This window comes from Camellia sinensis, chromosome 11 (genome assembly GCF_055761805.1).
Source record: "Camellia sinensis isolate YWXY chromosome 11, ASM5576180v1, whole genome shotgun sequence".
Classification (NCBI taxonomy): Eukaryota; Viridiplantae; Streptophyta; class Magnoliopsida; order Ericales; family Theaceae; genus Camellia; species Camellia sinensis.
Window position 1 is genome coordinate 71544505 of NC_138971.1, and position 21555 is coordinate 71566059.

A 21555-nucleotide genomic window follows, 5' to 3' on the forward strand; every position below is an offset into this window, starting at 1 on the left:
ATACTTGCATGACTCGTACTTGTATGTATGAACTGTGTATGTGAACTTTCTGTATATGACATGATGTTTAGAATCCTGGCATATAAGCATTGCTCATTGGACGTTCTGTTATTTTATTTGCTTCCGCTCACGCCCCGTTATTATTAATTCTTTGTAATCTATCTGAGGTCTTAAGTACTTAAGAGGTTACTGGCCGGTCATGATCTAAACTTTTAGGGGCGGTGTCACGACCCAAACCCGCCCCTATAGGTTTAGCGTCGTAACCGGCCAATAATCCGAAGATTACCTACGGCCTCAAGACAAAATTCAAAACATTTAAATATAATTGGGGCCTGAAGCGGAAGCAAAACAAAAATAATAATGTCCATTGAGCTGTGCATACATAATCAACTGTAGTAATTAAAACATTTTTAACACACTTTTATATATACATGTACGAAGGCATATTTTATAACATATCTCACACACTACATGGAGGACTTTTAACAAAACACAAAGATTAACTCAAGCCTGACAAAATAAAATAAAGCCTCTACATAGAGGTACTTCTTGGGTGGCTTGACAAAGAGGTAGACTCCGGGGCAAACTCTAATGTTCATCCTCCAATTGCTCACCTACATATATATATATATATAAAGAGTGAGCTAACGCCCAGTGAATAATACCAAAGTAAAGAAGTTGTATGAATGAGATTCTTAATTAAGTAAATCACATTAATACATATTACATGTAAATCAAAATCAGGACGACCTATGCTCAAGACATATTAGAGAGGGCAAAACAACCTCGGGTCCAAAGTACTTGTCTAACCATGTTCATATTTATATCTACGTGCATATTCATATTCGTGATCATGATAACTTTTTTATTCAGTCGGCCTTTGGCCCATTACATTCATATTCAAATGGCCTTTGGCCCATCACGATATTCAAAAGGCCTTTGGCCCGTTGCATTCGTATTCCGACAGCCTTGCACCCATCACATATTATTCAAACGGCCTTTGGCCCATCATAATATTCAAATGGCTTTTGGCCCATTACATTCGTATTCAGATTGCCTTGGGCCCATCACATATTATTCAAACGACCTTTGGCCCATCATAATATTCAAACGGCCTTTGACCTATTTATTAAACGGGAAATGGCCTTAGGTCCAATTTAGACATCAAACGCATCAAACAGCCTCAGGCCCAATTCATACTCTTCTCGCATATCAAACGGCCTTGGACCCAAATCATGTTCTTCACAGAGTCTTACACAAAAATTAGGCATATAGAATACTCATTCGTAATTCAAATCAACAAATCCATGAAGCTTATACAGAAGTAGCATTTGGAAAATAACATACTTGAAAATATCTTTACTAAGATATTACTCACAGTGTTCAGATGCCTGGTTCACCCTTGTAGTTGACCCTACACAATTCATAATACACATAGAAATCGGGTCACAATACAATTCATTTCGTTCTTAACTTGTTTAATTCTCTTATGCTTCTTTCTTACTCTTTCAATTCATTTATAATGCTTAATGTATGCCTAAGAGTGCTTAGAAATAAAAGAGAACGAAAATCGGTACATGAAACAGCTTTTCAAAATTTTCTAAAACATGGCTTTTCGCTCAAGCGCAACATTGGTCGCTCGAGCGGACCCCTTGGTCTGCAAAAATACTGGTTGCTTGCATTCTTCGAGCGATAATGACGAATTTTGGGTTTTCCAGAATGTTGTTTAAACTTCAAAACACAACTTTAAATGATACAACTTACATGTTTTGTTCTATATGTCAACCATACAACTTCTAACATGACATAATGCCAATTTTACAAGATTTGAAGCTCAAATCTCCAAGGATTCATCATACAAGCCCAAATTATTTTAGATTCATTTCTATAACTTCAAAACTCATGCACATGAATTCTATATTTTCATGGATTATGCATGTGAAATGTAGACTCTAATTTCATCTCAAATGGTATAAATGACACTCAAATTCATGAGATTCAACAAAATTATGTATGTATGTGTGATTTGGTGCCAAATTCTCCATGTTTCAAAAATCATCTTTCAATTCTTTCTTTATTTTATGAAACATAAATTGAAGCTATAAAGCCCTTTCAAAAATATTTGCATGTATGAAATTTAAACCAAAATCAAACTAATTTTTAATTTTCAAATATAAATTATAATTCATTTCCAAATTTAAGTTTAATTCATTTTTCTTCATATCAAGCCCAATTTCAAACTCAAATTCTAAAACATGAATTGAACTTTCAAAATATAAACTCAAAACTTAGGTTCATACATGGCTTGTCTAAAACCACACAAACTCTTAATTAATTAAGAAAATATGATCAATTTTAAATCATTTACATCAAAACTCCTTTAATTTAAAAATTGAACTCATTTGCTCATAAACTCCTTTAATTCAAATCTATGATGCATGTACAATTAGAGTACTAAGACTTGTAGGATTTGTCCATACATGTAGAAATTAGACTCAATTCATGCATGATATTCCTAAATCCAACCCAAAATAATTAATTTCTAAATTAATTTTCATAATTGTGAATCTAATTTAATGTCATACCTTAAACTTTAATGGGCTGAAATTCTTGAGCTTTTCCTTTCTCTCATTACCTCTCTTCTCGTATTCCTTTCCTTTAACTTGGATTCTCCAGCACTGCTGAACTCTTTCTTTCTCCTCCTTCCTCTCTCTCTCTCTCCCTCTCTCTGTTGGTTTCTCCTTCTTTCCTTCGGCTGTTTCCAGCACACTTACATCCCTTTCTTTCTGATTTCCTTCTTTCTTCTTTTCTTTTCTTTTCTGCTTATTTTATTTTACTTAGTGGGACACTTGTCCTTGTTATATGAACCCAAATGAGTCTCACTTAGACTCTTCAACACATACAAACACATACACTCCTTTTGCTGACCATAATGCATACGTGCACCTTGTTTTAAGCCTCCAGTACAACACCTACACACACCCACCAGTTTTCTCTGCACACCCACCAGTTTTCTTTATACACCCACCCTTGACTTTAACACAAACATAATATACACACATATGCAAGGCTCCAGCTCCTTTTTATTTTATGAATTGATCAATATAAAATACGTTGGCACACAACTTCGCAATTAATCGTGTGGGTAGGATTAATCTAACTCTCAATTACATAATTAGTTTAATTAAATCACAATTAATCATGTTTAATCTTGATTGGTGAATTCCAATATAACTCAATTAGCCTAGTTGACTTCAATTAAGGCCCAATCAATCATAACTAAATTTATCAATCTGAATCAGATTTTTAATCAATACCCCAAAAAGCTCCAAGTATCAAATTAAACTTATTATCATCATCAATATTGGTTTCGTAAATCACTAAGGCCTTCAATTTCAAATCAAACCTAAAATCATTGTTAATAATTTACACATTCAATTGAACATCTCATAAATAAATTTTAATTCATAATAATCTTAATTCCCAATATTCATAACTTAATCGACTCCAATTCGGACCCAATTAATAAAATCTCAATTTTACTAAACTGAATCGAGTATTAATTAAACTCCCAAATGGGTCCGTATTTAAAATTAAACTAATTAATTTCATTTCCTTAAGCCATTTGAACCTTAATTTCTAATTCCAAAATAAATTGTTATTAAAATCAAATGCGAATCAGACTCCAAAATTCTCATAAATCCCAAATTACATTAGAGTAATTACCAATTAGAATCCAAATCTCCTTAATCAATTAAACATAAAATCCTATACATGATGAGGTTGGCTTAATCTAAGGTTTATGCTAATTAAACTCAATTAATTCATTACGAATCGTAATTTTGCGAAATTTCACCGTAGGCTCTAAAAATCATGCTAAACATAGATATGAAATCGGTTTTGGTTTCTGGTGTCTCTAAGGCTATAAATTTTCAGTTCAAGGTTCCAATTGCAATAGATTTTTTCTACACTTAATAGATATAAATTCATAATCACATAATAACTCACATAATTAAAAATACAAATTCATATCAAACGCATAATCACATGCATAATTAAGTATATTACGAGTTGGGTTATCACAGGTGGGTTTGGGTCATGACATTAAGGCTTTCCGGGTTGGATTGGGCTTGGCCTTTGCTGAGTTGGGTACTGCTCATTCTTTGGCTCAACAAACCTAGCATTAAAAACAGATGCCCCATCAAATTAGGGTACTAGGTATGCCAACCAAAACAAAGCAAGATGTGATTTTTGGCCTTAGTTCTGATCTTGCTGAAAATTCACCCATATCAAACACAAACCCCTGGATTTTGATCCAAATTTTGATTCTGATATGACCCTCAACTTTTAAAAGCAATCGCCTCAAGATTAAGACTCTCATAGGATTGCATCACACATTTCCAAAGATTTCACATTTTGCCCAAAAGCATTCAAATGAGAGGTTAGCGTTTCCATGTCCTAGCTTTAAAGTGATCTACAGTTTTACTATTCAAACAAGCGGTATCACAATATCCTGAAAAATAGGAGAGCATCCTACCCTAGTTTGAAAGGTCACTAGAGCTCACTACATGCACTAGGTCGATATGGTCAAAAGGGGTACCCATAGACACCCCATTTTTTACCGCCCTTAAACTTGGACGTCACCACTTGCACACCCAATGATGAGTGTTTATGCTTGTCAAGTGATTGAAGTTCTCAATGAAATGCCACAGCTTTGAGCCTTCAAACCCTACACACCTGTTGCCTTATTTTTGGACCAAAACTAGAGATTTTCAAGCCTGTAACCTCTTGTGGCCTGCCAGCCCTTTCTATTGGCTATCGGCCACTACTTCTGGTTGTCGGCCACCAGTAGTGGCCTGCCGGCCACAAGTGTGTTTTGCAGATATTTTTCTATAGACACCCTATTTGTGACCGACCTTAAGACTCAGATGTCATCGATTGAGCGCTCGGTGATGGTGCTTATTGTGCTCGTTCTGAGATTTCAGAGTTTCGGCTGAGAGCCTTACTCCCAGACCTCGGGACCCTTTTGTGCTTTGCCTTAGTTTGCGAACTGAGTCTTGTTTTCTCTTCTCGAAGGGAGGGAGAGGTCTTGTAGACCATCTCTCAGTGGCTGTAGGTTACTTTTCGTGGTCGTAGGCCACTTTTCCCGTTTGGAGACCAGTTTTCAATTTTCAGAGTCGTCGGTCGTGCGCCTCGGTTCGGGATCGCTTAACTTTCTCCGTTTGGCACGGTTTTTAGCACACACCTTGCTTCCTCTCTCTAGAGGGACACTGTGGCCCGAGAGACCACCTTTGTGGTCGCACGCCACTTTCGTTGCTTGACAGCCTGTTTTCGGGGCACTCGGCTGTGCGTTTTGACCCCCGAACCCTCGTTTTGCATCTGTCTTGGTTCATTTTTGGCATGGACCTTGTTTTCATTGTTTGGGAGGTGGTACAAGGGTGGGAGATCACCTTTTCTCCTTGGAGACCACTTTTCTCCAGCCAGCCGATTTTCTTGTCGGGAAGCTAGTCTCCTTGGTCTTTGAGCCACATTTACTGGTCTCGTACCATACCACTAGCTTGCATTCGATGTGGAGACCACCAAATGAGGCTGCCGACCACCTTTTATTGGGTTGATCCTTTTGAACTGGTCGGCCGACCAGGGGAAGTGGTCAGCCGACCACCTGAACTGGTCGGCCTGCCTCCCCTAGTCTTGTCTCCGTGAGTGTGTGCCAGCTGGAAGGCACAGTTTGTATCCTCCATACACGTGTATGGAGGATCTTGAGCCTTGGTTTTTAGCTTCTTAAAGAAGCTTTAGCGTTGTATCTCTATAAGAGAGGCCCTCCTCTTCCTTGGCACAGGTTCAGATTTCCTCGAAGGCAAATACAATAAATCTCCCTCTATATATCTCTATTTTGGCTCAAAAAGTGCATTGTTCTTGCACCTTTGCACACCACCTCATATCCTAACCCTTCCACCATTTCTTGGAGCTTCTTGGAGGCCATTTTCAGAGGTTAAGGAGTAGGGTTTTGGGTCCAGAAGTTGCTGTCTTGCTGAGCTTCAAGGGTAACACACTTTTTCCCTCTTTTAAGCTTTATTTTGATCCATCTCTTAGCCTTATTTTCATGCATATTTGAGCTTTGTTGTCAACTAAAAAAAATCTTTTTTTGAGGTCCTTTTGATGTTTGTTTAAGGTCATTTTGTTGTTGGGGGTCATCTACCCCCTTGCATGCTTCATTTTGCCTTGTTTTGAGCCATGCCCTAAGGCCTTTGTGTTGACCTTTGCTTGGCCTTTTAACCACTGAAATTCAGCTGATTTTTAGTGTTTAACATGTGTTTTTGAGAGCCAAAATCAGAGAGCAGTGACCCTCTCCCTCCTTGTCTTGTTCATTAGCATTTTTGGCCTTACAAAGGAGCCTTCATTTGCACACCTCCAAACCTTGTTTCAGGCCCTTTTCCGTGACTTTTAGGGCCTTCCTAGGCTCTATCCAGAGTTGGTTTTGTCACCTTGGGTGTGTCTCTTGCATGTGTAGAATAACCCCTCTTATAGCCTATCAAAGGAGCATGTCATTCTTGCATGCATTGATCATGTTTCAGTGGGTTTTTAGGCTTTATTTGGCATGTCATGTCTCTGAATTTTTCTGGTTTAGTGGCCTCTTGAATGCTTCATATGCTTGTAGTGTAATCCATGTTCGCTAGCTCACATTGCATGTTGTTTTGGCCCTTGATTCTAGCATATTTTGGCCATGCTCTAAACTAATTTTATTCATGATTTGGGCTGCCTTAGCTTTTTTTTGAGGTCCCATGGTTGAATGATGCTTGCCATGCATGCTCGTAGTGTAATACCCTTGCCTAGCTTCGAGTTTTGAAACCTCTTGCATGCTTAACTTGAGTTGTTTTCATGTTTTGGCATCATTAAACATGTTATTTCAGAGCTTATACTTGTGCCATATTCCCATGTTTTCCACTCTTTAAACGCGTTTGAGAGTTGTGCTTGTATGCCTCATTTTTAGGCCATTGCATGAGCTTCATTTTTGTGCATTGCAAGCCATCATTTTAGTCAATTTTGCCACTGTTTTGGGTCTGTATAGGGACTGTTTGGGGTTGATTTGGTCATTTGGGCATCACTTTGCATACCTCTAGTGTAATGCACTTCACTAGTTTCGGTAATTGTGCCATCCAACATGCATCGAGTGAGTTGTTTGCATGATTTGGAACCATCTTGTATGTCATTTCAGAGCTGGAACATGTGTCATTGTATGCCATATTTTATCCTTGTTATGCTTTGGTAGAGTTGCACTTTGTTCCTTAGGTTTGGTCCCTTGTATTTGTGCATGTTTGCATGTACCTTGTTGCCTCATTTTCATCATATTGGCCACTGATTTGGGTGTGGCCGAGGCTCATCCATCTTGGTTTAAGTCTATCTTGCATTGTGTATGCCCTATAGTCCATGTTTTCGCATGTTTGATCATTGCATTGCGTATGCCTTGTTCATAACATTGTGTATGTTAGTGCATTGTGTATGCATGCCATATAATCCATGTGCATTGAGCATGCCATTGATTAGTTCATAGCATTGTGTATGCCATTTGCATGCTTGCATGTCACTCTGTGCATCTTCGTATCACTTAGTTGCATTGCATTTAGATCGCATGCTAGAGTTGCATTTGTCCATACATTGTTTGTTGCATTGTGTTTGGAGTAGGGTTTAGTCCAAACATAGGAAACAAGGGACGTTTCGTACTCAAAGTGACGAAACGTGCCTCGATTCTTGGTCACCGACACTATTGACTATCCATGATAGAGTTGTTGGCTTTAGGTGTTTACATGTGCATTCATTTCACATTGAGTTGTGCAGTTCGACTCCTCAGCCATCATGTATCGGGATGCGTGATTGATGGCACGAGGATCGAGGACTACACTTCCTAGAGCTTATGCAATGATGGGGAGAATGGTCGGGCACACATATGTTGAAAATACCTTGCCTTCTCTCTCTCTTGCCTTTGTTGCAGAAAAAGTAGAAACCAGGAGAATGAACTGGTCGGCCGACCACCTTTTCTGGTCTTCACCACCAAGGGTGGTTGGCAGGTGGTCTCGTTTTGCCCATAGCTGGTCGGCAACCTTCCCACAGCTTCCTTGGGTGGAGTTTCATCTCTCTGGAGCCTCGTGCAAGTTTCTGAGATCAATTACAAACAAAGGCGAGTTGAGACATCGCGATGGATTTCCCGACAAGGCGAATTGAGCATGCATGCATCCTTTATCATTCGGAACAGAGCTGAGGCAGTCCATTTCATGTAGCTTGCATGCTAATTTATTTGCTTCCTTAGTTTAATTTGTTAATTAATTAATGTTGTGTAATATTTAGCTGTAATTCGTTATTCATTTCGGTTGTGTAATAACTAGTTTAATTAGCTTAGATTAGCTAGTTGGTTCTGTATTATTTATTCGGACCCTCCGCGAGAGGGCGAACTTTGTAATAAGTGTGCGTGTGTGTGATGCATGTCTTTTAACCCCACGTCTTTCTCCCTTTTATTTACCAGCTTATGATGGTTAGTTTTAGGGCATGTTTCAATTAGCATCTATATGTTCGCATGCTTGCATTCATTCATCTGTATTTCATACACCGGGCTCGGCGCATCATGCTAACTGCATTGTATTTCAATTCCAAGTTGAATACATGTATCGATTGTTGCATCTCATATGCCATCTTAGAATAGCCGAGCCTATTATAGTTGCATTTTTTTATGTGTTGCAATAGGCATTCTTAGCATAGTTAGGATTCATACATGATTTCTAATTAGCTTCTTTCTTTGGCTCGGAGTACTAGATAAGTGTTTATGTTTTAGCATCCTTGCATGTGTGTGAGTGATTGCCATGATAGCATGCTTACCATGAGGCTATGTGCTTATGTGATATAACTGCCTGAATGCCTGTGGGTGAAGGTTGGGTTGCTTGAGTTGGAATAATTCGTTGAAACCCGTGTTTTAGCCTACTTGCGAGTAGCAAACTTCAATCCATTTTCAAAACAAACGGATATGCGATGCTTTGTTCCAACTTAGGCAATCCAGTCTATACTTGTATGCTGTACGCATCACATAGTAATTCTAGGCTAATAAACCGGAATAAGAGCACATGTGTCTTCAAAAACTCGATATCATGCTTAGTAATGGTCGATCTTCGATCGGGCGAGCGAGGGTGCTCATGAAATGACCTTTCCCAATCGTACCCAAGTTTCCGAGCCGAGACAACTTTGGTGATGACGAACATGTGGCCTTAGGCATGAGTCAGGGTTTCCTAAATTCCCTCAAAACAAAACATTTAGGTGTCAACTCTGTATCTGGCAAAGCAGTCCATGTTTGGCACTTCTTTCTAAAAAATTTGTTTTTCAAAACGATTTGCCAGATTTGGACTCTTTAGTGATTTATCGGCCTCGCATTGCACTTTGCGGGATTAGATTCAGAACCGTGACATTTGAGTCCGAACTGTTGTAAGCCCAATGAACAAAACGAGATTTTCCTGAGACGTTTGAGGACGTCCACAGTTTCTGGCGACTTTGCTGGGGAGTTAGAGAACTTGACTCGAACTCATGATATCTTGTTTTGACTGCACTTATGTGTTTCTTTGCATTGCATTTGCATTGATGCGCCTAGGACACCGTGTTTGCCATCTACTATTCCTGAACGGTTTACCGGAGGCTGCGTGCCATAAGGCTGACCGGTTACGGGCTCTGCCACAATGGGAACACAAACCCCGATTTTACCGGGGTACTCTTTTTGACCATTCGACCTAGTGCATATTCGGAATCCATAGTGACCATTCCAAGCTAGGACAGGTTGCTTACCCGATTGTAGGTTGTGTGAAACCGCTGTGTGCGTAGTGAAACCCTAGCTCCTAACAAAATAGGACAGGAAAACTCTACCCCTCCATAGGGGTGTTTTGGCTCTCACTTGTTTGCTATGTGCTTTTAGAGTGTGTCTCTACAGGAATGTATGTATCAGTTTGCAAGTTTGGGCATCAGGCCTGGGGGCACCAATGTTTTGAGAATCAGTATATCCGCAGGTATCAGATTCGGATTTGGGGCAGTGATTTGGGGAACAATGACTAGTATTTGAGAACAGTATATTCAGCTTACACGTGCCAACTATGTGTTGTTATGCTAACTGTGTGTTGTGTTTATTTAAGCCGTTATGCTGTCCGTTTCTGGTTGTTCATTTCCTTATTATGCTTTATTTGTCTTTTTGCTAGGTAGTTTAGCACAATTTCTTCCAACCAAGCAGATATTCCCCAAGCACTCTGGACTAGAGGTCGTCGACTCCATCGATCTGAGGATCTAGTAGACGGACAACCAGTGTTCTATTCCTTACCCCGGTTGTCAGGCAAAGGTCGAGAAGACGCAGTGTATCGGTACTGAGATTGCCAGATCAGTGGTCCTTGAGCAGTCAAGTCAAGATTTCTGAGTCTACTGCAGAGGTAGATATACCGGCAGTTTAGTTAGGACAGGGCAATATAGTAGGGATGGAGGAAAAGATGCGTCAACTCCAAGAAAGTATGAAAGCCATGCAGGAGGACGCTGCTCGTCAAGCAGAATTTGCCAAACAGTAGGCCGTCGTCATGGCCCAACAGGTAGAGCTAATTACCCGGCTACAGCAGCAAGCCGGAGCATCAGCTTCACACCAAGCTCCTCCTCCACCAAGAGTTCCAATACTCGGGGAGACGACGAATGTCCAGAACGTCCAGGAGGATACAAACATCCCAACAGGGCCGGCTCCGCCCCTGATTCTACCTCAACTATCCAAGGCACCCACTCCTATCAATCAACTGGATTCTCCCTTCGAATTCGAGGTGGACCCCACGGCATTAAAAGTGAGCAAGTTTGAAAAGCTGTTCAAGAAATCTCAGGGTGTGAAGTCCATTCCGGACATTGAGGATGGGTATACTGACGCAGCCGTGACACTACAGAATATATTTAAGATGCCACATATTGACCGCTTTGACGGGTCTGGCGATCCCATGGTGCACTTACAGCTGTTTTCAGACATATTAAGGCCGATGGGCCTCACTAGACTACAGAAGCTTTCTTTATTCGGCCGGACCTTGTCGGGTGTGGCGGCCATCTGGTACGCAAAACTAGAAGACGATGTTAAAAGGAATTGGGATGAGATGGCCGAGGCTTTTGTCGCTCAGTACTCCTATAATACATAGATCGAGATCACAACCCGTGATCTCGAGACGACTAGGCAAGAACCTAAGGAGAGTTTTTTTGAATTCATAAGCTGCTGGAGGGCCAAGGCCTCGATGATGACCCTTAGGCCAACTGACAAAATCAAATACGGATGATTGTGCGCAATCTCCAGCCTAAGCTCATGCAAAAAATGATCGTACTCCCCTTCCCCACCTTTTCAGATTTACATGAGATGGGGGTACAGATCGAGGATGCTTTGAAGCAGGGTCTGATTGACAATGACAGAGAGCAACCCAGGAGAACCTTCAACCGCAACACAAATGCAGGCTCGAGCAGTGCTGCAACTACTAGAGCCTCGGAAGTAAGCATGGTCACCACCACCCCCCCTAAGAGCCCTTGCGGCTACACCATTCACCGGTGCATCCGGTAGCAACCCACAAACAACCAAATACCAAGCTCGAGGCCAAAGAACCTTCACCCCATTATATATGCCCCTGTCCAAAGCTCTGGGGCTTTTAATCAGGAAAGGGCACTTGAAGCCCCTGGAGCCGCGGCCATTGCCAAATCCACTACCTCCCTCTCATAACCCGGCAAAGTATTGCGCCTTTCACCAACAACATGGTCACGATACCGACCATTGTTTTAGATTACGTCACGAGATTCAGGATCTCGTTGATAACAGGGTGATTGTGCCTCCAAAAAAACCCAACGTCACAACCAACACTCTCCCACCACACAACCAAGCTCCACCTCCCAAACGAATCAACTTTATCTGGACCAGGGTCATGTCATACAACCCCAACATATATATCACCCCGTCCCACCTACCCAAGCCGGAGGTGTTCCTTCCTGACAGCACTGACTTGTGGATGTTGGGCATCTCCCGAGCCCAACCTGAACCAATGGTGGTGACCATCGAAGATGGAACATGGATGATTTCAGAGGAAAGTGGCGTTGTTGATTTAAGGTTTGAGGAAATTGGGAACTGTGCTGAGAAGACGTATGATCCGAGTGGCTACATTACGACAGTGGGCCAGGCTGGACCGAATGTGGAATTGTCGGTAGGGGCAGAAATTTGTGTAATACGGGGAAAGGGACTTGATCCGAGGATGGATGACTTAGCAGCTCTGGAAGGGGACCTTGCTAACCTTTAGTTTTTTAACGAACAAGATCCGGGAAACATAACAATCAACTGGTTTGATTTTGAGGAGTCAGCAGAGGTTACAGGGTGGCTTGACGACTAACCAGATATTGTTGAAGAATCTCAGCTGGAAAAGGGCCTGTCAGGGGCAAGGACATCAATTGTGGCCAGAAGGGTCGGGGATCAGAATACATCGCCGGAGAGCGCCAGTGCCAAGAATTTTGCTCAGGATTTGGGCATTTTCAATACAGGGAATGTTGAACGGCAAACTGTACTGACGCAATTGGAACAAGAAGGAATCGAAAACTCTGAGAAAGCCAGAAAAGCCAAGGCCCCTGTGGGGACTGAACCTACTATGTGCACAAAGATAGAGTGTGCTGCGAGCACCTGGATGGAAAGTACTGGGAGTACAGGGATAGTTACAACGGAGCCGGACAGGTGTCTGTTGGCTGCCGATGGAATGTGGTGGGAGGATGATGATCTATGTCTTGCCCACACAGATAAGGGTTGGGGGAGCAATCAACCGGACGATACCTAGTATATTGGTGAAGTTGACCATATGACTAGGAGTGGGCGGTATTTCAAGCCCCCACACCTAGATCAACCAGAGGCGTCCGAGAAGGACAAGGAGGCGGAAAAATAGAAAGAGAAGCTACTTGAGGATGAGGTTGTGCTGAAACAATTGAAAAAGATACAAGCAGACATCTCTATCTGGGGATTGCTTATGGCTTCACGTGTTCATTGACAAGCTGTCTTATTGACAATAGACAAGGCCAAACTCTCAATAGACACCACACCTGAACAGCTGGTGGGATTGGTCTTTCCGGGAGGAGGTTCCCCGGCGTTGACTTTTTTTGACAAGGAACTACTGCCTGAGGGCTCGGATCACAACAAACCTCTCTACATCTCTGTGGAGTGTAGAAACAAATGGATACTGGTGGTTCTTGTTGATACCGGATCCGCCATCAACGTATGCCTGGCAAGGACAGTGTATGCAATCGGGTTGAAGCCCGCAGACTTTGTGCCGACAGCTCAGGTGATAAGGACATATGATAACACAAGCAGAGAAGTAATGGGGACGGTGAAAATTTAGACCCAGGTCGGTCCAGGACAGCATGAGATTGACTTTCACGTCTTGGAAGTTCCTGCAACCTTCAATCTACTCTTAGGGCGACCGTGGCTGCACCAGGTGAAGACAGTTTCATCCACCTTGCACCAGATGCTAAAATACCCCCACGGGAAGGGGGTGGCCATTGTTTTTGGAAATCGAGCATGGTATAGAGGATGTGTTCTTGTCGGGCTTTACCTGGCTGTTGATGAGGGGTTGTATGTTAGCGCTCAATCAGTTAACCTCATGAACAAGCTCCAACATATCCTCGGGATGGGATTAGGGAAGAGTGGCCGGAAAGGCATTGTAGTATCGGCCGAAGTGCTGCACAACCCACATACATTTGGCTTGGGTTATCTGTCCACCAAAGAGGATTGGGTGAGGAAAGGCAAGGAGATGGCCGGGAGAGCCAGAACAAAGCAGGCAGGGAAGCCTTTCGAGTTGATGCACAGACCCATCCAGGGTACCCTAAACGGACGCTTCGTCCAGGAGGAGGAGGACTTTCCATTTTGTGGCTTCCCAGAGCCATGGCTGAATGCCGAGAGGAAGCGCCTGCCGGGGTTTGAGATCTTCTTTGACCTGCAGTTATCCGGGGATGATGTTGCCGAAGAGCAGACAGACCCACCAGCTGAGGTTGAGCAGTGCAAGAAAGTGGATTTTGAGAACGTTGAAATTGAAATGGGGGTAGCGCTGGCTTGTCTACTCTCAGATCCTTCGATTGTATAGAAGTGCTTGGGGGATAACTTCTCGGTGTCCATGATTGGGAATGAAATAGCTGCGAGCCCACTGTTAAGCATTTTGGATGCATCCATCGCACCCGCTCTCATCTGGCAGTACGAGGAGGGATTTTTGTCAAGCAGCACCGGGTCAGGTAGTGAGCTGGAATTTGATTCCACCGAGTCTGTAGAGTCGGAATCAAGTTCCAGCTTGTCTGAGTCTGAGTCCGGTAATCCTGGGGGTGATAACCCAGATACCACAGTCCTGTCTAGGTCGTCTTTTTCTTTCTCTTTTGAGTCTGTTGTAACAGAGGAATTGGACGATATGTGCTTAATGAGAATGGAATGGTTGTGGTTTCTGAGTACTTTTCTATGCCTTTGATTTATTGTATTAATCAGGACTTTCAAAATTTTGATGAAAACGACGAGGAAGAAATTCCTCCGGTTTTACAACGTGTAATTGATCAAGAACATGAGAGATTTATTAAACCCTTGGTTGATGAAATCACTACAGTTAATGTGGGTACTGAGGAGGACCCACGGCTGGTCCAGATCGGGTCCACGTTGTCTTCGGAGGAGCGCGAGCGCTTACTCACTTTATTAAAAGATTTCAAAGATGTTTTCGCGTGGTCCTACGAAGACATGCCTGGGATCGATCCTGAGATTGTACAGCACCGGATCTCTCTTGACCCCGAGGCCCGACTCGTTAAACAGAAACTCAGAAGGATCTGCCCGGACTGGGCCCTCAAGATTAAAGAAGAGGTCACCAAGCAAATTGACGCAGGGTTCCTGCTAGTATCTGAGTACCCAACTTGGTTGGCCAACATTGTTCCGGTGCCGAAGAAGGATGGCAGAATCTGAGTATGCGTGAATTTTAGGGATTTGAATAGAGCTAGTTTGAAGGACGACTTTCCTTTGCCGCATATCGACGAGTTAGTAGACTTCACAGCGGGGCATGCTTTGCTTTCGTTCATGGATGGATTCTTAGGCTACAATCAAATAGTGATGGCACCTGAAGACTGGGAGAAGACTGCTTTCACCACCCCGTGGGGGACCTATTGTTACAGAGTGATGCCATTTGGGTTAAAGAATGCTGGAGCCACATATCAATGGGCCGCAACCACGATATTGCATGACATGATCCACAAAAAGGTTGAGGTGTACGTGGATGACATGATCGTCAAGTCCAAAGACAGAGAGGGCCACTACACCGCCTTGCAAAAGTTCTTCCAAAAGATCAGAGAATTCTGGTTGCGGCTGAATCCTTAGAAGTATACGTTTGGTGTTACAGCAGGGAAAATGCTAGGGTTTTTGATTACACAGAGAGGTATCGAGGTCGACCCTTCCAAAATCAAGGCCATCTTAGAAATGCCACCACCAAAGACTGAAAAGGAGGTGAGAGGCTTTCTGGGTAAAGTGCAATTCATAAGATGGTTTATCTCAAAATTAACCTTGACTTGTGAACCACTTTTTGGTCTCCTGAAGAAAGGAAAGAAGTTCCAATAGGACGACCGATGCCAAGCTGCTTTTGAACAGATCAAGGAATACTTACAGAACCCACCCGTGTTGTCACCGCCTGAGCCGGGAAAACCGTTGATTTTGTATCTTTCAGTGATTGAAACTACGATGGGCTACATGCTTGCTCAGGAATCAGACGATAAAGTGGAGAAAGCTATCTACTATCTGAGCAAGAAGATGTTGGATTACGAGACCCGCTACACTCCACTCGAGAAGGCTTGTTTGGCCTTGGTATGGGCTACCAGGAAGCTGTAGCACTACCTGTTAGCTCACTCTGTAATGTTGGTTTCAAGATTAGATCCCATCAAATATCTCTTCGAGAAACTGGCACTTACGGGTAGGCTAGCTCGTTGGTGTCTTCTGCTTTCCGAATTCGATCTGAAGTATGTGACTCGCAAGTCAGTAAAGGGGAGAGCGGTAGCGGAGTTCCTAGCCGATCACCCAATGGAAGGGGATGAAACAGTTGAGTACTTATTCCCAGATGAGGCTATTCTGCATAGCGAAGATGAGTTTTGGACGATGTACTTTGACGGAGCGTCAAACCAATACGGGTATGGGATAGGAGTGTTGTTGATAGCACCCGACAATTCCCATGTCCCTCTAGCATTTAAGCTCCGGTTCAAAGTCTCGAACAACGAAGTAGAGTATGAAGCATGCATTGTTGGTTTAGAAGCCGCCCTAGAACTAGGGGCAAAACGGTTGGACATCATCGGGGACTTGAACCTTGTTGTATCTCAAGCTAAAGGAGATTGGAAAGTCAAAAAAGAAAAGATGAGAATTTACCACCAGACCTTGGACTTGCTGATTCCTCGGTTTGAGAAACTGAACTTCGCTCATCTGTTAAGAGAAAACAACAGGTTCGCAGATTCATTAGCAACTCTATCTTCTATGATAGAAATCCCTTTTGGAGTCCGGATGCGTCCAATCATCATTGACTAGAAGTTTGCACCAGCCTACGAGTCGATTGCTGCCATAGAAGAGGTTCAAGATGAGAACCCCTGGTATCACGATGTCTGGAACTTCTTGGAGAAAGAAACGTATCCACCAGGGGCAAATGCTAAAGACAAGAGGGCAATCCGAAGAATGGCTGCTCAATTACGGAGGAAAACTGTACAAGAGGGGTCATCTCAGGATGCATAAGCTGTGTGTTATGCTGAAGAATCTAAGCGCCTGATGGAGGCCATCCATGGAGGAGAGTATGGAGCGCACATGAGCGGGGTGATGCTAGCCCTGAAGATCCTTAGACAGGGTTATTACTGGTCAAGCATGGAGGAGGATTGTATTGGCTTTGTTCGGCGATGCCACAAATGTCAGATCCATGCAAACCGCATGAACATTCCACCGTTGAAGCTGTACAACATGACTTCGCCATGGCCGCTTTCAGTCTGGGGGATTGATGTAATTGGGGCTGTCACTTCGAAGGGGTCCAACGGGCATGAGTACATTTTGGTAGCGATAGATTATTTCATGAAGTGGGTTGAGGCCCAATCTTACGCTGTGTTAAAGGCATCACATGTCACTAAGTTTATCAAAAACAACATCATCTGTCGCTACGGGGTCCCAAATGAGATTATTTTGGATAATGGTTCCCACTTCAAGAAGGAGGTGATTGACTTGTTGGAGAAGTACAATGTGGCTTTTCATAAGTCATCTGCATATCGGCTGCAAACCAATGGAGCTGTTGAGGCCGCCAACAAGAACATCAAGCACATTCTGCAAAAGATGGTGGAAACCTATAGGGACTGGCCAGATAAGCTGCCATTTGCTCTTTGGGGCTACCAGACTTCAATTCGAACTTCTACTGGGGCAACTCCGTATTCCTTGGTTTATGGGATGGAGGCTATTCTGCCTATCGAAGTTGAGGTTCCATCATTACGGGTATTGGCTGAGTGTCAGATAACTGAGGCAGATTAGCAGCAAAGCTGGTTCGAAGAACTCATGCTCTTTGATGAAAGAAGACTGAAAGCACTGTATCACATCCAGGGTTATCAACGAAGAATTGCTAGGGCTTTCAACAAGAAGGTGAAGTCTAGGAATTTGAAAGAGGGGGATCTAGTGCTCAAAGACAACCGAGCTCCCATCCACGACCCTAGGGGCAAGTTCAGACCTAATTGGACTGGCCCTTATATCATCAAGTCAATCTGGTCGGGTGGAGTTATCGTTATGATGGACCTAGATGGCCTAGAGTTCTCCCAGCCAATCAACATGGACAAGTTGAAGAAATACTTTCCCTGAGTGGCTCACTAGGCCGAAAACCCGAAAGGGTGACCTAGGCAAAAGTTCGAGCAAGAAAAATTTAAAATAATAAAAACTGAGCTCGCAAAGTTGAAAACCCAGAAAGGGCGGCCTTGGCAAAAGTTAGAGTGCAAAAGGAGATTGTTAATACATAAGTGAACTTGAGCCGAACTACGTAAGGCTTGATTCCCATCTTCGGGATACATAGGTAACTTCATTCTGAAGTCCAGCCATAAACACTTCCAAATCAACTTTGTCCATGTGATCATGTTGGTCATCTCTATCTATTCTACATTCAAGAGCTCGGTTGTGATCTCCAGTGCAGTGTTATTCAGACTAGGGGCAACTTTCCAGTTGCTTGTATCTGGGGATGTACATCTCAGTGATAGATCTCAGGCATGTCCAGTTGTGATCCATATCGAAAATGGTTTTGAAAAGTTTTAATAAAAGTTGATTTTGCTCAAATTAGTCTTTTTACAACTTAGACCATTTTTGGACCAAACGGAAAATTTTCAGTACCCACAACCTTCAATTACATTGATTTCAGTATAGAGTTCTCTTGCTCTTGAATACAAATTGAAGTTGCTTTTTTTATTACATTCATAAAGAAAACTTGAAATTACTGATTAAAGCAATAAATTCGGGGCATAGTCAAGTTAGGTGTTCCTGCGCCCCCTCCCAGAACTTGTGGAAGCCTCTGATGCCAAAGTAGGCCCAACTTGCGCCTCTTCATCGAGCCAAGCTATGCACTCATCAGAGAGGGTGCAACTGAAAGTGGGAGTGGGAGCCAGAAGCTCTCTCGTCCTCCATGCTGTGGCATATCGAGCTAGCTGTGCGCCTCAGATTGGAAATGCAACAAGGTACTCTATCTCCTCCTCCGGGCAAGTCTGATCATGTCCAAATTGGTGCTGGATTCGAAACGGGAAGTAAAAGACACAATGTGTCAGGCCGATCAACTGGACCCCGGGCTAGCGAGACATGTTGTAACTTATCGCCAGCAGATTGAGCCAAGGGCAGCGCCAAGCAATGTTGGCAGTGGACAAACTGCACATCTGTAGACACCCCATTTTTGACCGTCCTCAAGACTTGGACGTCACTGTTTGAACACTCGGTGATCATCCTTGTTCGCGTTCGTCTTGAGTTCCCGGAGGTCTTGGCTACGCGCCCTGCCTCAGGATCTCTCGACTCGACTGTTTTGTGTCTGGTTTTGCACCAAACACTTGTGTTTTGCTTTGGAGGGCAGGGAATGGCTTGTGAGACATCCCCACACTCCACCGGCCACGGCTTGAGGCCACCGGCCTTGTTTCCTTGCCACCGGCACTATTGATGGCCGATCGACACTATTGATGGTCGGTCGGCATTATGTTTGGCTGGCCGGCCACTGTTTTGATCAATCGGCCACTTTTCCTGGCCGAGGCCTTTTCTTGAGGGAGCTTGACCCTTTTGAACCTTTTTTTTAGCTTCTCCAAGAAGCTTGAACCTTTTTAGCTTCTCCAAGAAGCTTGACCCCTTTTAGCTTCTCCAAGAAGCTTGAACCTTTTTAGCTTCTCCAAGAAGCTTGACCTTTTTTTTTTTTTTTAGCTTCTCCAAGAAGCTTGACCTTTTTTAGCTTCTCCAAGAAGTTTGACCTTTTTGAACCTTTGTCTAGCTTCTCCAAGAAGCTTGACCCTTTTTTTTAGCTTGTTGAAGAAGCTTGAACCTCTTGACCCTTTTGCCTAGCTTCTCCAAGAAGCTTGGCCCTTTTGCTCCAAGCTTCTAAGAGAAGCTTGGCCTTTTTGGTCAAAGCTTCTAAGAGAAGCTTTGCCCCCTTGGTTTCTCTATATAAGGAGAGCCTCTCCCTCCATTTTAGGGGTTAGAAAAATCTGATATAGATCATAGATATATCACTCCCTCTCTATATCTCCCTCTCTCTCTACATTTGGGTGGGTTAGAGGGTCCAAAAGGGTCTAGTTCTTGGCCATTTGAACTACACCTCCTAGCACAACACTTCCATCATCACTTGGAGGTCCTTGGGTCTTGTTTTCAGAGGTCAAGGGTTGCATTTTTGGGTCTAGAGGCTGCTGTCCCCTTTTGGCTACAAAGGTAACCCATTTTCCCTCTTTATTCTCCATTTTTGCACACCCTTTTATCCTGTCTTGCTTGCTGATTTGAGCTTTGTGTATAACATAAAAAAGTTCTGTTTTTTTGTGTTTAAGATACTTAATTAAGGCCACTTTTGTGAATGGGGTCGTTTACCCCCTCTTAGGCCTTGTTTGGCCCCATTTTGTGCTATTTTTGGTGAGTTTCGGGACCACCTTGTTTGGGCCTCCTCACCACTGAAATCTTGAGGGATTTTAGTGGTGAGGATGGTGGTTTAAGATCCTAAGAAGGAGAGGGGTGACCCTCTCCCTTGTTGCCTTGTTTGTTGCCCTTTTTGGCCTTCCAAAGGGGCTCCTATTTGCATGCTTCCAAGCCTTGTTTCAGGAATTTTTCAATGGGTTTTAGGACCCCCATAAGCCATTTCCAGAGTTTTTTTGGTCATATTGAGTGTCCCTCTTGCATGTGTATAACAACCCCTTGCATGGCCTTCCAAAGGAGCACCTCATTCTAACATGTGTTGGCTCTATTTCAGTAGGTATTTGGTGTTTATTTAGCATGTTTTACCTCTGTCCCATGTTGGTTTTTTGACCCTTGGCATGCATCATACACTTGCTTTGTATTCCTCTATTTTGCCTAGAAAGGCATCTTGCATTTGGACCACCATGCTTGCATGTTTTGGCTTAGCTTTGTGAAGTTTTTAGTCATGTTTTAACATGTTTAAGTTCTGTTTGGTGTCATTTTGGTCATGCTTGCCATGTTTTGTATAGCCCCTTTGCATTCTAGCTTGTTAGCCTTGGATGTGTGTGTCACTAGCATGCTTTACTTGGCTTGTTCTCATGATTTGGCATCATTGGAGACCATATTTCAGTCCATGTTCCATGCTTTCATACTTGCATTTTCCATCCCTTTTCATGCTTGGAAGAGTTGATAGCTTATGCTCCATATTTAGGCCTTTGTGCATGCATGCTTGTGTGTGAGTTTTCATGCCTTTGTTATACCATTTTGGCCACTGTTTTGGGCCTTATTAGAGCTGTCCAAATCATGTTTAAGTCCAATCTTTACATGTTGTTACATGTCTTACACTTTGCATGCTTTGATTGCACCATGTCTTGCATGTCCACTAGCTTGCATGCTTGTTCATTGCTTGCTCATTTGCATTGTCGTATTGCATGCCTAGTTAACATGCTTAGGTTGCATTGCATTGGCATGCATGCTTGACCTCTTGACTATCCATGATAGAGGTTAAGTCCCCATTGGTTTGATTGTTTGCATTGCATTTGACATGGAAATGCATAACTTGGTCTCTTGGGCCATCACGTATTGAAATGCACGATTGATGGTCCGAGAACCAAGGAGCATGTCCCTTTGAGTCACTAACATGATAAGGGACATGATTGGTGCATATATGCCTTGAATTGTATTACCATGCTCTGCCTTACCCTCTGTTGCTATCAAATGCAGATTCTGCAGGAACCTTCTGCCGACCGGCAATCTTTCCATGGCCGATGGATGCATTTACAGCCGGTGATCACAGGCCACTGCCGGTGGGCATTCTACTCAGCCGGTGGTGTCTCCCAATGTCTAGGGAAGCAATCCTG

The 21555-nt window shown here is 43.1% G+C and overlaps 1 long non-coding RNA gene across 1 annotated transcript; it reads right to left on the minus strand.

The window, feature by feature from the left end:
- Positions 1-396: 396 nt before the first annotated feature.
- On the minus strand, positions 397-2825 carry LOC114309122 (uncharacterized). The gene is made up of 3 exons (XR_003645681.2): positions 2586-2825; positions 1379-1414; positions 397-614 (listed from the first exon to the last, which is right to left on the minus strand). It is a non-coding gene; the product is annotated as an uncharacterized LOC114309122 (long non-coding RNA).
- Between the last annotated feature and the right edge of the window lie 18730 nt (positions 2826-21555).